Below are 15,740 nucleotides of genomic sequence, written 5' to 3' on the forward strand. Positions count from 1 at the left end.
TCTGGACTCCCTGCAAGAACAGAGACAAACAAGACAGAAAGAGAGAGAGAGAGGGAGAGAGAAGGCAGGAATTGAAAACAAAGAGCAAGGTGCAGGCGGGAATCTGTCAGTGGGGACGTCTCCTCTGCTGACTGACTGAGTGGATTAGAGGTTAGAGGCAGACAGCTTCTCTAAAGCTCCACAAACAACCCACAGGCAGTGCTAGAACCTGTGTGTGCTCAGGTAAGCTCAATTCACCGGGGAGGAGGGGAAGAATCAGAGGGGAAAATGGAAGGGAGGGGTTAAGGTGTCCACACAGAACAAATATGTGAACAAACATGCCAAAAAGTGGCCCCTAGGCCTACATGTCCATCCCTTAAACAAAAACCAGATGAAGTATCCTTGTCCATGCAGTCTCCGTGGCTTGACCACTGATGAGGAGAATCTTTAGGGACAAAGGTGAGAGAGCTTGCTGTGTTCAACTAAAGAGAAGCACAAGTAACCACTCTCAGTTAATCTCCATTCAGCAACCTGGCAGGTCTCACAAATAACAATTATGGCCACTTTTGTCTCCAGTTCCAGAGTTTATCCTTCCTTAATACCATTGTATTGTTGAAGCCTAGCAGCTTCCTTTATTTAAACAAATGCAAAAATGTGTTAAAGAATGCTCTACCTGATATAGAGAGTATTATTTTTTTGTCGTCTACCTCAAAAACACTAATTGTGTTCTTCTCTGAGGACTTCATGAGGTGCCTTCAGGTAACTGTGCTATTTTCTGAGACTGCTTGGTAAAAATGACAAGTAATATTCATCTGTTCATTGTTGAGCAGTGTTCAGTCTGAAACTGTATAACCCAGAGGGAAATGAAAAAGGCAGAACAGTGCTTCTCAAACTTTTCAAGCCAAATACTTTTGATCAAATCAGAACCACCTAGTCACACAACAATGTTCTCTCTGTTCGCATTGAGGGCTGTAAACATTGCTGTAGCTAAAATAAATCACAGCGCTACAAGACAGTCATCAGTCCTTTGACAGATCTGTGCACGGACTCTGCAATTCATCACACCAGCAAGCAGCTGAAACATAAATAACTAGGGCCGGGACTTTAACGCCTTAATTGAGATTAATTAATTACACAAAAAATAACGCATTAAACTATGATTAATGAATTACAGAAAAAAAATTCCCGCATTTTTAAGAACTTATTTTTGCACCGCGGAACGTTTCTCACTGGATGAGTTTCGGCGGACCGATTATACTGAAGCACCAACTAGCGTTCGCATATCACCACAGCAGCACATCGAGCCTCAAGTATCACCTAAATGCAAAACATATAGCAGTTAGCGTGGACTTTACACTTTATGTTGAACTATGTATTATTTTGTTGGTGCAACAGTTTATGCTGAACTCTTTATTGTTTTGGCCAAGGTTATTGAGAGTTGGACTTAGTATGTTATGGCCTCTGAAGCAACAGAGAGATGTTTTCTAATAGTCAGTGTTCCAATGTTCTGAATGTAATTGACAGTATTGTGTATTACTTAAAAAACACTTTACAGAAGGTTTCAGCACATATAAGCTTCCTGAATTTCTGAAATGTAATATTTCTAAATTGTTTCTAAATATGCTATTGCTACACTTAATGGCAAAAATTGCACTGGTCTGCTAGACTTGGTTGAACAAAAATAAACAATATTTTGTTGCTTAAGCTTATGTATTCAGTCATTATTCAATGGTATACTATAAATCCATGTGAAAAAAAACTACTCACTGTTCTCAGGTCAAATATTTATATGCGATTAAAATGCGATTAATTTCGATTAATTAATTACAAAGCCTCTAATTAATTAGATTAATTTTTTAATCGAGTCCCGGCCCTATAAATAACACAATCAAAACATTTAGAAAATAATTGCATATGTTAACCTGGGAATCTTGTGACCCAATTAGAAAAAAACAAAAAAAAAATTTAAATCACCTAAGGTTTTGGCTGTTCTATTTTTAGACTGCAAAATTGTTGTTCACGAATTTAAATAAACAAATAAAAAATAAAATAATATGTGTGTTTTTTTATATTGTACTTTTCTAATGTGTCATGTACCACTGGTGATGAAAGAGACCTAGTCTAAATCCTTATATATTTTATGGTATTTTTTATAATACAATATTTTTTTAATTATCTCTTTTTTCTTTCTTCAAAGGCATAATATATATTGACATTTTCATCTACTTGCATTCATCTTCTGACATGCAATGTAACCACTTTTCACAATAAATTGGAATCGTCCAAACACCATCATAAACTCTGGATTCTTCAGTTATCACTTGCTGATATCTGTCAAAGTTTGCAAACTTAATAATCGTCTGAAAGCCCAATTATAATACTCATTGGGAGTCTGAGCCAAAGGGTCATTTACTCTGCTTTTAGTACAACTCCACAAAGGAATCTGCTGCCAACTAACAGCATTAATTTGAAGGGCAATTTCAACTCCTTTCATAAAGTTGATGTTGATTAATTACGTGCGCTAGCTGTAATTTGGCCTCCATCAGAGTAGAAGGGGGGCAACAGTTATTGAAAACAAATTACTTTTGACACTGTCAACCACAAATTTCTTTAGCAATCAAAATCAAATCATTCTTAAAAGCAAATGCTAGCACTAATAATATTGGATTATGCCTCTAAATAAGCTTGATTCAATAAGAAAGACATTTAAGTAAGTTCACTCAATGAAAACAACAGTGTTGGCTGTACACATCTGCTGTATAATCCACTTACTGCATTTATTTACTTATACAACCCATACATGTACGTATTGTACTTACATACATGTGTAATTTTATATCATGGGTATTTGGCATGACATGTCTTCTTTATAGCCAAATTCCCAGTTTGTGTAACCTATTTGGCTGACAGACAAGAAATCTGATTATAATTCAGAAAGCAAGCCCTCAAGCAAATTGACTGATGTTTTTTTAAAAAAAAAATCAGTACGAATTTTCAAACAGCTCACGCCTGAGATTAAAACATATTTATCTGAGAAGGCAGATACACTTTTTATACACAGCAATGCCTTATAAAACAAACTACTTAATCTAAACACACAGCTAGAAGCATTTTCTCGACTTTATTGGGCTTAGTCTAAATAAACATTCTATAAACCAAAGCTTAATCTTTACAAGCAACAAAAATGCCCTATTTTACAACCTTTATGAGCAGTAATACAGTGTTGCATTAAGATAAAGACTAAACAGCCCATGGGATTCATCTCAATTTTCTGTCTTACTATATAAGCTCTACCTGTAGAGTGATTTTGGCTGCTGGAACATGACAGGATACAGCTGTGTCTGAACACAGCCTCTGAAACAGCCGCAGGGGATACCTGGGGAATTAGTGTGGCTTCCACAGTGGCTCTCATGACTACAAATAACATCAGCATTCTGGCAGCCTTGATATCAATGATCCAGTATTAGAGTTTCGTAAGCACACAATTCACAAATGAAATTCTGAAAACTGACTCTAGGTCAGGCTGAATATCTAATAACAATTTGTGCATCCGGATATGTGTACTTTCACTGCTACACAGTATGAAAAACACCTCAAAATGTATCAGATGATTAGGGAACTGGGGTGCCGCTAAGACTAATGAATGGTTAATTAAAAAAAAAAACTTCCATTACAGAAAAGTAGGGTTGGTGTTAGGTTGTCTTTTTGCTCATCGGTTCACCTGGAGGGCACAATTTAAAACATGTAAGGCACTCTCTCATGGGGAGGAACATGAGCACTCACCAGTAAGCAAATATTAAGGCTTACTTGAACTGTGAGAGGGTCCAGGGGGGCCTTTAGATCTCATCAAGTCCATTTCACGGTCGTTTCATGAGGGTAAGGACAAATTCTGTCTGTTTAAGAAGTGCAAACCATTCTAGGGAACCACACATCGAATATGTACAGCAGTTCTTGACATTCGGAAATAAAGTTGCTTTTTCTAACGCATGCCCCTCAGTGTAATACATGGTAAACTGGTAATACATATACAGTGGCTTCCACAAAACTTTAAGCAGCACAATTTTTTTTTTTACTGTATTTTTGGTCAAATAAAAGACTTCATAACCAAAAAAGCACAAAATTCCTTTATAATCATTTGACAAGCATTAAACTGAAAGACATGGGAAAAGAAAGACGGTGCCATTACAAACCAGCGTGCTTCTTTATAACCATGGCATAAGAGAACAATGTCAGGATGGTCTCTGAAACATAAAGCCTCAAAGCCTGCTAAAACATGTAATCGGCATTTGCATACGTAAAAGCGGAAGCCTTTAATGTTTTCAAGTGTGCTGTGTTCACAAAAAGAAAGAAGAAAGACAAGAAAATCAAATAACGAAGGAATGTTGATCTTCGTAAAAATGTATCTAATCTATCAGAATTTTAAAACTATCATAAACTTACTCAGAATCACCTAATTAGCCAGAAAATGGTGGTCATTAAGACAGACAATTACCCTTCTCAAATGAGATTATGATGGCTAAATATAGACGAAAGCTTTCATCACGCAAGTCATCTTCAAAGTGAAGCACTTGTTTCTAACATTTCAGCTTTCATTTTTTTTGGCAGTCAGGCAATAAGTCCTTAATAATGCTTTCTGGGACTTTGCTGGGTACTAAGTGCACTTGGCGGGTTTATAATTGGACAGCTTCATTCAACCCATCAGAGAAAGTTTGAGATTGAAAAACGTTTTTCAATAAAATGATTAAAACCCAACCAAAGCTCTATTAAAGTTTTCCAGTTCAATATGCCAACGTGTCAATCAAAAGACGTCCCAGACTGAACTAACTCCCGGATTCTAGTTATTGCTCTCCCACAGTCACTCCTTCACAAGCACTTTGTGAGCACACAAAGAAATGAAGGATGATGCAGATAGGGATGCACACTTCTGTAATCCAACCAGTGATATTCTAAACATCCTGAGGCCAAAACAATAAAAAGAGGTTGAAATATCTTACCACTGTCTTCGATGGAAAAGTGGAATGTGTCGCTTGTGGCATTGTCTCCATCTCGAAGCACGTAGCATATATGCATAACATCGATGTCAGCTGAAGGATGAAACATTCAAAAGGAAGAGTTACTTTTTAAACTATATTAGACTCTAAGCTAAGCTCTGATTCACTTTATTGCATTATAAAAAATACTATAAAGATCCATTTTATCATACATTTAAGATTTTGCAGAATGCCACAATTGACTGAGCAAAATCAAGCATTACAGAGAAATATGTAATATATATTTTTTAGAATGTTCATATACTCACTTGTAAATACTGTATATTTAGTCATTTAGCAGACGCTTTTATCAAAAGTGACTTACAAATGAGGACATCATATGTTAAATCAAATTATATTGTATGGTAAACCTTTCGTTTTACCTTATCTTATTTTTACCTAAAATATGCATATTAGAATCTTCTTAAGGCAGCAATTTTCAAACTTATTGCTGCCAAAGATGTCTAATTATGATCCCCAACAGAAGGATCCAAAAGTACAAAGGCACCTATAGAACATGGCGATCGTACCACAAAAAAAAACATTTGAGGGAATTTGAAGTCGTCTCCAACGCGTAATGGTGCAAGAAATCAGGTCTCCCATGGCACTCGATTAACACTTTATTCAATGAAGAATATAATTACTTTAATGTCAATTGAGCTCATCCATATACAACATTAAACATAGTGCCAATAGCTGAACATGATCAAACCACCTGCACGCATGCACGGTTGAAAAACTATGTGGCTTCTCCTGATCGTCCTACCTCTGGCTCACCTGTGTCTTAATCATATAGCCTCCACAACTAGCATAATGCCATGCCTATGCCCCCTAGTGTGCAGGTGGAAGAACGTCACCCCCATGCAACTTACCACCAACAAAAAACATAACACATCAGAATTGGCTACAACACACCGGCCCCTGATTGTTACTCTATAATAATGTAACAATTAAACACCATACAAACAATGGAGCCAATAAAATATCCATCATGCACATATGGGCTTTTAGTTCATAATGTCCATGTATACATCAATCTTTATCCCGCTTCTTGCAGAAGACAAATCTTTGTGACTGGTCTTTCCAGAATGTTGCATTTGGTCTGAACTTTAACAGACCGCACAAGTCCCCGTGGGTCAGGAAAGGTCTGCAGTACTTTCCCTAACATCCAGGATCCACGAGGGGCAGTAGAGTCTGCCACAATGACTATGTCTCCAATGATGAAGCTTCTCTTGTCCTTAGACCACCGTTGTCGTTCCTGTAACAGAGGTAAGTACTCCCGGATCCATCTGTGCCAGAAGAGATCCGATAAGAACTGAACTTGCCTCCAACGTCGTTTTGTGTATAAATCACTCTTCTCAAAAAGCCCAGGTGGGAGTGCAGGTTTGCCTTTCAACAAGAGGATGTGATTTGGGGTCAAGGGTTCCAGATCATTAGGATCATTTGACAATTTAGTGATTGGACGGTCATTCAATATGGCTTCCACCTCACATAAAAGAGTCTGTAATCCCTCATCATCCATACTTTGCTGATGAAGGACTGAGTTCAGCACCTGTCTGACCATACGAATGATTCGTTCCCATGTTCCACCATGATGTGATGCAGTAGGAGTGTTGAAGCTCCATTTCACTCCTGACTGAAGTAATGCCTTTTGAATTTTTTGATGATTAAGAGCAGACAGAGCCTCTCTTAGCTCACGTTCTGTACCAACAAAATTAGTTCCATTATCTGATCTGATGTGCAATACCTGGCCTCTTCTAGATATGAATCTGCGCAGTGCATTGATGCAAGAACTGGTATCCAATGAATATGCCATTTCCAAATGCACTGCCCTACTGGCCATGCAGGTAAAGATAACACCATAGCGCTTTATAAAGCTGCGGCCTCTCTTCACTTCAAAAGGCCCGAAGTAGTCAACACCCACACTTGTGAATGGTGGGAGGTCAGGTTGAATTCTGTCTTTTGGCAAATCTGCCATCTTTTGTTCACCCAGCCTCCCTCTAAAGCGTCTACAAATGACGCAAGATGAAATAATCTTTCTAGCAGCAGCATTTGCACTGGTAATCCAATACCGCTGACGAAGTCGAGAAAGCAGGTGATTTCTTCCACAATGTCCTAACTGCTCATGAATGTGGCGAAGAATGAGAGTGGAGATATGTTGGTCTTTAGCTAAAATGACTGGATGTTTCATGCCCTCAGGCATTGCTGCTCTACTGAGCCTTCCACCCACTCTCAATAGCCCCTTTTCTAATACTGGATCAAGTTTGTAAATATGACTGCTTTTCTTCACTCCAGATGTTCCCTCTTTCAAAACAGTTATTTCCTCATTGAACCGGTCTAATTGACAGTATCGAATGATGGCATTTTCAGAGGTTTCAAGATTTTCAGGGGACATGATTTGACCAGTCAGTGTGGTTCTGAATATTTGCATCTCCTTTTCCACTTTGTTCTTTTGTTGAATTATATCAAGTCCACTGCTGGACACAGAAGCTTGTATTTCTCTTCTCTTCTGACTTAACAGCAGCAACATCTTTCTCACCTGTAGAAAACAAGCAACTGAAATCTTTAGCCTTTTCCATGAAGAGAAATAATTTATCAACTGATTTGTTGAATTCTGTGCATCTGTGTTGACAGTGTTTGTTACATTTAGGACATCTTTAATGACTACAGCATTAACTGTAGCCTCTCTTTTGACCTCTGGGTCATCACTGCTGACAGAGACAGAATCCACAATGTTAACAGGCCATTCCCTTTCATTCTTTAGAAGAAAATCTGGGCCATGGATCCATCTGCTGCCTGTGAGCAGGTACTCAATTTTTACCCCACGTGAAGCCTCATCAGCAGGATTCTGCTTTGTATCAACATACCTCCACTGTGAAACAGCAGTGGTTTCTCTTATTGTTGAGATCCTATTGGCCACAAAGGTATGAAAACGCTTTGTTTCATTCCTAATGTACTTTAGTACAGTTGTGCTGTCGCTCCAAAAAGTAGAATTCTCCAACTCCAGCTGCAATTCTGTTTTCAACATCCTATCAATTCGAACTGCAAGCACAGCAGCAGTTAGTTCCATCCTTGGGATTGTCACTTTCTTTAATGGAGCAACTCTTGCTTTTCCTAGAATAAAGGCAAGATGAATTTTCTTCTTGTCATTCTGCATCCTCAGGTATGATACTGTACCATATCCGTCCTCGCTGGCATCAGAGAAGTGATGTAATTGGGCACTGGTAAGCGGTCCAAAATCTTTTGGCTTAATGCATCTTGGTATGCTAAATGTACTAAGCTTTCTTAAATCTTCTAGCCACCCTACCCACTGTAGTTGGCAGTTTGGGGAAATGTGATCATCCCAACCACAGTTCAACCTACAGAGATTTTGCAGCATCAACTTGGCAGGTAAAGCAAAGGGTGCTAAAAATCCAATGGGATCGTACACGGAGCTTATTACAGACAAGATACCTCGTCTTGTCAGTGGTCTTTCCTGGACTGCCATTTTGAACCTAAAGGTGTCAGTTTCTGCACACCATTGCAGTCCAAGTGTTCTCTCGACAGGGAGATTATCTCTGTCGAGATTCAATTGTTTCACTTCTTTAGCTCTTTTTTCCACATCAATAGATTCCAACACTGACCTGCTGTTGCTAATCCATTTCACCAGCTGAAACCCCCCTGACTGGCATACAGTTGTCAGATCTCTTACCAGGGCTATGGCCTCTGCTTCTGAAGGTAGGGACTTCAAGCAGTCATCCACATAGAAATTGTGCTTGATCGTGTCCGTCACGTGTACTGGAAACTTTGCCCTGTTGTCCTCAGCGGTTTTTCTTAGGGCAAAACTGGCACAGCTGGGTGATGATATTGCACCGAACAGATGAACAATCATTCTATATTCAGTAAGATGTTGTGTTAATTCGCCAGTTGGCCACCACAGGAAGCGAAGAAAATCAACATCCTGTTTTGTCACTTTAACTTGATGATACATCGCCTGTATATCAGCCATCACTGCTACAACTTCTTGACGAAACCTAATCAGAACTCCAAGCAATGAATTTGTCAAATCAGGTCCCTGAAGTAGCTGACTGTTGAGCGACATCCCCTTAAAGCTTGCACCACAGTCAAATACTACCCGCAACGTTCCCTTTTTTGCATGGTACACGCCATGATGCGGGATGTACCAGACTTTTCCTTCTTTTCCTTTCCTTTGATTTTCTGGCACCTTTTCTGCATATCCTTTATTTATGACATCACTCACAAAGTGAGTATATTCTTCTTTAAAGGTAGCATTTTTCATTAATTTCCTTTTCAAACAGAGGGCCCTTTGTTCAGCAACATGACGGTTGTTGGGCATGATAACATTTTCCTCCCTGAAAGGTAATCTCATGCAGTAATGACCATTGCAGAGTTCAACTGAACTGTTCATGATCTCCATAAACTTGACATCTTCTCTAGACATTTCTGGCTTTTCCTCTGTTAATTTCTCATTAAAGTCATGGTTATATTGCTTCACCAACAGTTCCTCTATGTTAGCAATAGATATTCGATTGACTGTACTGGTAGGGTAGCTACTTCCAGTCTCATTGCCTCCTCTTAGTGGTCCATTAATAACCCATCCCAATAGGGTTCTGACAGCATAAGGTCCTCCATCCTTGCTGTTTACCACTTGCCATGGTTCCATTACTTTTGAAACGTTGGTTCCAATCAATAGATCCACATCTGCATTGATGACAGGAATTTCCACAGAGTGTAAATGTGGCCAGGCACTTAGCTCTTCTTGTCGTGGAATGTTATCACGAGTCACAGGCATCACATATTGTGTAAATACATCAGGCAATTCAAAGAAAGTATTACTATTGAGTGCAGATACTTCCAGTCCTGAGATGATATGACTGTCGACAAACTTTTCTTGACTCATGGTTCTCAACAGGATCTTGGCATTTTTTCCTCTCACCTTTAGTTCCCTCATGAGTCGATCAGAGCAGAAGGTGGCTGTGCTGCCTGGATCTAAAAATGCATAGGTTTTCAACACCTTACTACCTTTTACAGCCTTGATTTGTACAGGCACAATTGGCAAAACACAGTCTTGCACACCGGCCCCTATATGGCCACAAGTCTTAGGAGAAACTACATGACTTGTTTCTTGGTGTGTGTCCTCTAATTTGATTTCCTTTTCCTTTGAATGAATATGGAGGCAGGTAGGATGTTTCAGGTTACACAACTTGCAAGATAGACGTCTATGACAGTCTTTGCTCATGTGTCCAACAGTCAAACACCCAAAACAAACACCTTTCACCTTTAGAAAATCTATTTTCTCTCTGTGCAGCTTCTTTTCTAGTCTGGGGCAACACTCCAATCTGTGACCCTCCTCACACAGCAGACACGTCACCTTTGTTGACTTGGTTACATTTTTCTCTTCTAAGACTTGATGTGTGTTTCCAGTTGTAACAGCTTCCACAGAGGTAGCAAAACTGCTTCCCCTTCCCTTGAAGCGAACCTGGGGGACTTTATGGCCAACATGATATTTTGATGGTAAGATGGATGCATCCTGAATATTTCCAAAGAGTGGATCAGAGGCAATAGATACTTGCCTCTCAAGAAAACTGACAATGTCACTGAAACCTGCTTGACGACAGTGCCTCTCCTGCAAGTCATAAGCAGTGTTTCTCCACCTTTCCCTCAGTTTATATGGTAGCTTCAAAATTATAGCACGCATATTGGATGGCATATTCATCTCTGTCATGTAGCTAATGTCCTCCATTGCATTACAACAAACCCGTAGAAACAAAACAAAGGCTTGCAAGCCCTTGACATCTTCTGCTTTCACTGGTGACCATCCCAGAGCTTTCTCCATGTAAGCTGTGGCAATTCTTTGTTCATTTCCAAAGCATTTCTGAAGAAGTGTCTTAGCTCTTTGATACCCCCTTTCAGGTGGCATGTGTTGACAGCCCTTGACCAGCTCCTTAGGTTGTCCTTTGGTGTACTGCTCTAAAAAGTACAAGCAATCTTGATTGCTAGCAGCCTTTCCTTCTACTCCATTTTCAAATGCTCTAATGAATGTTCTGTACTCGAGAGGATCTCCATCGAAGGTTGGTATATCCCTTGGGGGTAATGATAGTGAAGACTGCTGCTGTACTAGCAAAGCAGTGATGTCGTTTTGCCTTTGCATAATAGTGAGAAAATTTTGTTGTTCCACGTTGGTTTGCACTAAACCATCACGCTGCATGGACTCCTGCGTGGAAAGCATAGCCGTTTCCGGTGTATGATATGTGGTGTGATTGGTTTGTTGAGGTTTATGAAGCAGAGCATGAACCTGTGTTCCACCTTGTTGAAAACTGGTTTCTTTAGATCGTGCCTTAGTTGACACTGTGGCTTTAGTGCCTCCTTTTGGTGGATAATTTAACTGATGGCTTGAATCCTTGAGACATGTTTCCATTGACACTGAGGCTTTACTGCCTCCTTTTGGTGGATGATTGAAATGATAGCTTGAACTTTGTGGAACAAATTCCATAGCAGAGGATCTAAGAGAGGATTTGTACTCTGACCTTTTCAGATATGAATTCATTCCATCAGAATGTGCACTGGAGCTTTGCACATCAGAACCTCTGTACTTAAGCACCGTAACCTTCGCTGTGTGAGCAGCAATTTGACTTTGCAATTCAAGCACCTCCTTCTTTTGTCTAATTTGTTCCTCCTGTACCTCCAGTTCATGCTTTTCTTTTAGGGTAGCTGCCCTAGCAATAAGAGCGGCTCTTTCAGCCTCTGCTTTAAGGTACGCAGAGGAGGTTGATGACCTTAAAGACCTATGGCTGGAGCAAGAAGCTGATGTACACCGTTTTTCATTAACATTAGAAATACTGTCATTTGGACCGATCTCATCAGTGATCACAGTTGTATGTTGCACAGCGTTATCAACCTCACCATCAACAACATCATCACCACCATCATTTTCATCAACCTTGCATTGCTCCTTGGAGTCAAGCAACCACCCTTCAATTCTTTTTATCATTTCTGTATTACTGTTCATTTCGATTTCAAACCATTTATTTTGTTTTGACATTTCCTCATTTGGTAACAAAGGTTTCAATGATTCATGCAACTCTGTTGTTTCCACACTCAATTTTAAAAAGGTATCATATGTCATCTGTACCTCAGACACATTGGGTTTTGAAAGCATCCATTGCTCAACTTCCTTTCTTAGTTTATACAGTTTTTTTATCCTAAGGTTCCTTTCCTTTTGATGTGATATTATTTTTTCTTCCAAAGCTTTAACAGTGAGTTTAACTGGTCTTTTACCAAGTTCATTCTCCGTTTCACCTTGATTGACAGGTGCATTCAAGTCCACGTTACTCATTATGATGATTAGACAAGCTGCCAAAGACTTTATTTTAGAATTGAGACAGAATTTACCTATATCCTGATTGTGAGAAGTCCACTCTCTTCCACACAACTTATAACAATTCCAAAACAATCCTACCGTTATTCTCCAGCGTTGCTTTTAGCCACTTTCATTTCTCAGCGTCCAATTTCACCTGTCGGTGTTCAATCATTAGAATCAGCTGGAGTGCTGTGCTTCTGCCCTCCAACATCCGCGCTATCCGTCCATTGAAGCGAAGTTTTTCAACTTAATGTCATGGCGATCGTACCACAAAAAAAAACATTTGAGGGAATTTGAAGTCGTCTCCAACGCGTAATGGTGCAAGAAATCAGGTCTCCCATGGCACTCGATTAACACTTTATTCAATGAAGAATATAATTACTTTAATGTCAATTGAGCTCATCCATATACAACATTAAACATAGTGCCAATAGCTGAACATGATCAAACCACCTGCACGCATGCACGGTTGAAAAACTATGTGGCTTCTCCTGATCGTCCTACCTCTGGCTCACCTGTGTCTTAATCATATAGCCTCCACAACTAGCATAATGCCATGCCTATGCCCCCTAGTGTGCAGGTGGAAGAACGTCACCCCCATGCAACTTACCACCAACAAAAAACATAACACATCAGAATTGGCTACAACACCAATCATAAACTTCCCTTCAGAAAACCAGATCTAAATTTTTTTAAATCACCTAAGGTTTTGGCTGTTCTATTTTTAGACTGCAAAATTGTTGTTCACGGATCAGCACAGATAACTTGCATTCCTACGTTACCAAAGTACATGGATTTTGCATTAGTCCCTTTATGCACAAAGCTTCAAAATAAACTAAGTAATAACAATATAAATATCAAAAACTTATTTAATAGACCAGAATTTAAATAAACAAATAAAAAATAAAATAATATGTGTGTTTTTTTATATTGTACTTTTCTAATGTGTCATGTACCACTGGTGATGAAAGAGACCTAGTCTAAATCCTTATATATTTTATGGTATTTTTTATAATACAATATTTTTTTAATTATCTCTTTTTTCTTTCTTCAAAGGCATAATATATATTGACATTTTCATCTACTTGCATTCATCTTCTGACATGCAATGTAACCACTTTTCACAATAAATTGGAATCGTCCAAACACCATCATAAACTCTGTATTCTTCAGTTATCACTTGCTGATATCTGTCAAAGTTTGCAAACTTAATAATCGTCTGAAAGCCCAATTATAATACTCATTGGGAGTCTGAGCCAAAGGGTCATTTACTCTGCTTTTAGTACAACTCCACAAAGGAATCTGCTGCCAACTAACAGCATTAATTTGAAGGGCAATTTCAACTCCTTTCATAAAGTTGATGTTGATTAATTACGTGCGCTAGCTGTAATTTGGCCTCCATCAGAGTAGAAGGGGGGCAACAGTTATTGAAAACAAATTACTTTTGACACTGTCAACCACAAATTTCTTTAGCAATCAAAATCAAATCATTCTTAAAAGCAAATGCTAGCACTAATAATATTGGATTATGCCTCTAAATAAGCTTGATTCAATAAGAAAGACATTTAAGTAAGTTCACTCAATGAAAACAACAGTGTTGGCTGTACACATCTGCTGTATAATCCACTTACTGCATTTATTTACTTATACAACCCATACATGTACGTATTGTACTTACATACATGTGTAATTTTATATCATGGGTATTTGGCATGACATGTCTTCTTTATAGCCAAATTCCCAGTTTGTGTAACCTATTTGGCTGACAGACAAGAAATCTGATTATAATTCAGAAAGCAAGCCCTCAAGCAAATTGACTGATGTTTTTTTAAAAAAAAAATCAGTACGAATTTTCAAACAGCTCACGCCTGAGATTAAAACATATTTATCTGAGAAGGCAGATACACTTTTTATACACAGCAATGCCTTATAAAACAAACTACTTAATCTAAACACACAGCTAGAAGCATTTTCTCGACTTTATTGGGCTTAGTCTAAATAAACATTCTATAAACCAAAGCTTAATCTTTACAAGCAACAAAAATGCCCTATTTTACAACCTTTATGAGCAGTAATACAGTGTTGCATTAAGATAAAGACTAAACAGCCCATGGGATTCATCTCAATTTTCTGTCTTACTATATAAGCTCTACCTGTAGAGTGATTTTGGCTGCTGGAACATGACAGGATACAGCTGTGTCTGAACACAGCCTCTGAAACAGCCGCAGGGGATACCTGGGGAATTAGTGTGGCTTCCACAGTGGCTCTCATGACTACAAATAACATCAGCATTCTGGCAGCCTTGATATCAATGATCCAGTATTAGAGTTTCGTAAGCACACAATTCACAAATGAAATTCTGAAAACTGACTCTAGGTCAGGCTGAATATCTAATAACAATTTGTGCATCCGGATATGTGTACTTTCACTGCTACACAGTATGAAAAACACCTCAAAATGTATCAGATGATTAGGGAACTGGGGTGCCGCTAAGACTAATGAATGGTTAATTAAAAAAAAAAACTTCCATTACAGAAAAGTAGGGTTGGTGTTAGGTTGTCTTTTTGCTCATCGGTTCACCTGGAGGGCACAATTTAAAACATGTAAGGCACTCTCTCATGGGGAGGAACATGAGCACTCACCAGTAAGCAAATATTAAGGCTTACTTGAACTGTGAGAGGGTCCAGGGGGGCCTTTAGATCTCATCAAGTCCATTTCACGGTCGTTTCATGAGGGTAAGGACAAATTCTGTCTGTTTAAGAAGTGCAAACCATTCTAGGGAACCACACATCGAATATGTACAGCAGTTCTTGACATTCGGAAATAAAGTTGCTTTTTCTAACGCATGCCCCTCAGTGTAATACATGGTAAACTGGTAATACATATACAGTGGCTTCCACAAAACTTTAAGCAGCACAATTTTTTTTTTTACTGTATTTTTGGTCAAATAAAAGACTTCATAACCAAAAAAGCACAAAATTCCTTTATAATCATTTGACAAGCATTAAACTGAAAGACATGGGAAAAGAAAGACGGTGCCATTACAAACCAGCGTGCTTCTTTATAACCATGGCATAAGAGAACAATGTCAGGATGGTCTCTGAAACATAAAGCCTCAAAGCCTGCTAAAACATGTAATCGGCATTTGCATACGTAAAAGCGGAAGCCTTTAATGTTTTCAAGTGTGCTGTGTTCACAAAAAGAAAGAAGAAAGACAAGAAAATCAAATAACGAAGGAATGTTGATCTTCGTAAAAATGTATCTAATCTATCAGAATTTTAAAACTATCATAAACTTACTCAGAATCACCTAATTAGCCAGAAAATGGTGGTCATTAAGACAGACAATTACCCTTCTCAAATGAGATTATG

General features: G+C 38.7%; 1 protein-coding gene across 17 annotated transcripts in view; it reads right to left on the reverse strand.

Annotated features, from left to right (window-relative positions):
• frem2b (FRAS1 related extracellular matrix 2b) overlaps positions 1–15,740 on the reverse strand; it is a 133,757-nt gene that overhangs the window by 107,608 nt on the left and 10,409 nt on the right. The window contains exon 2 of one of the 17 annotated variants that reach the window (XR_008187266.1): positions 4,974–5,063. The exons of the other annotated variants lie outside the window; for them this stretch is intronic. The gene's annotated coding sequence lies outside the window, so the exon portion shown is untranslated. The remainder of the gene's footprint in view (positions 1–4,973; positions 5,064–15,740) is intronic. 17 annotated transcript variants of the gene reach the window in all.

Source organism: Carassius gibelio, chromosome A15, assembly GCF_023724105.1.
Source record: "Carassius gibelio isolate Cgi1373 ecotype wild population from Czech Republic chromosome A15, carGib1.2-hapl.c, whole genome shotgun sequence".
In the NCBI taxonomy this organism is placed as follows: domain Eukaryota; kingdom Metazoa; phylum Chordata; class Actinopteri; order Cypriniformes; family Cyprinidae; genus Carassius; species Carassius gibelio.